Raw genomic sequence first — 1,732 nt, 5'->3', positions numbered from 1 at the left:
TTTCTTATCAAGGCCTTCATTGCACCAGCTACTTTCCTTCCAAGTGTCACTCTACTTTCCACTTCTTTCGCACATTTTCCTCTATTCTCTATCGCTGTACCCAGGTATTTGAACTTTCTCACCAGTTCTAGTCTCTCTCCATACACTGTAACATCAAACTGGGAGTCACCTTTTCTCTCAGTAACCATCACTTTACTCTTTTCTACATTTACTTTAAAGGCACGACGCTCTCAGAAACACAACCACACACACACACACACACACACATATATATATATATATATATATATATATATATATATATATATATGGAAAACTTTCGGTAAACATAGGGACATCATGTAAAGTTGCTTGCCGAAAAGAATAGAACGAATTTATAATTCTAGCACTGACATACGGTTGTGAGACCTGGAAACTGACAAAATCGATGGAAAATCAATCAATCCGTTCTCAAAGAGCATTGGAAAGGTCAGTGTTGGGAATATCTTTAAGAGACAGGAATGGATCAACTTGGGTGAGAGAGCAGGTTAAAGTCAAAGACATTATAAAAGTTATAAAAGAAGAGAAATGGAGGTGGGCAGGTCATGTAGCAAGAACAAGAGATAACCGATGGAGCAAGAGGCTGACTGGCTGGACTTCAAGAGACCGTAAGTGTAGCAGAAAAAGGCTAAACAATGGGTGGAGAGATGAGATAGAGGCACAGCGTGGCAAAGATTGGCTCAGTCAAGGAGTCCGTGGAGAAGGCTGGGGGAGGCCTTTGTTCAGCAGTGGACTTGCAATGGCTGATTTTAGAGAGAGAGAGAGAGAACCTCTTCCTTAGCTATTTATTTTCGGATATAACTGGTTAATATCCTTTTGTACGTTATTAATGCAGAGTATGGAGATGTTCGAAGGATATATATGACACGAAATAGGACAATAAGGTGTGGGTAATAAGTAAAATAAATCACTTAGGAAAAAGTGTTTGGGAGGTTCTTCACGAGCCCAGAATAAGGACCTTAACCTTCAAGAAAATGACCTGCAGTAGTGGGTTTACTTCCAGGTTCGGTGTTATACTGCTGGGTGAACAGAGACATGAGATAAACATACTTTGCTGAAGAATGTCCAGTTCCACATTCGACTTTTTTTTTTCTTATTTTTACCGCGAGCTGGATTCGCTACTCAGTGCACCACCTGCTTCCCACTACAACATTCATCTATTTTTAACTCATTTCTCCTCCTCCTCCTTCTCTCCAAGTCCACCATTTAACTCCTCTTACCTCACTTGTCATCAGTTTATCTCCAACACTCCTTCACATCATTAATTTTCTTCAACTATTGCATTTACATTTACCCTCTCTTATTACTTGTTAATCTGTCTCCAACACTTCCTCAAACTCTTTACAATCACCAACTCTTCTTCCTCCATCTCTTCCTCTCTTTCACTCTCTTTAGCTCTTATTTGTCTGCTCATCTCATCTCACATCTCCTTCTCCTCCTCCAACTCTGACTTTAATGATTCCTCTTCCTTCTTGAACGTCTCATTCATTTCTCTCTCTCTCTCTCTCTCTCTCTCTCTCTCTCTCTCTCTCTCTCTCTCTCTCTCTCTCTCTCTCTCTCTCTTTCTCTCTCTCTCTCTCTCTCTCTCTCTCTCTCTCTCTCTCTCTCTCTCTCTCTCTCTCTCTCTCTGTTTAACCTTATCTTCTCAGCAGCACAAAGAAGTAGCGATGCTGTCCATTTTACCCCTCTATCG

Source organism: Coenobita brevimanus, chromosome 61 (genome assembly GCF_032717465.1).
Source record: "Coenobita brevimanus isolate Jiangsu-jjx chromosome 61, ASM3271746v2, whole genome shotgun sequence".
NCBI classification, from domain to species: Eukaryota; Metazoa; Arthropoda; class Malacostraca; order Decapoda; family Coenobitidae; genus Coenobita; species Coenobita brevimanus.
The sequence above is the reverse complement of the archived record's forward strand: the minus strand, read 5'-3'. Positions refer to the sequence as shown.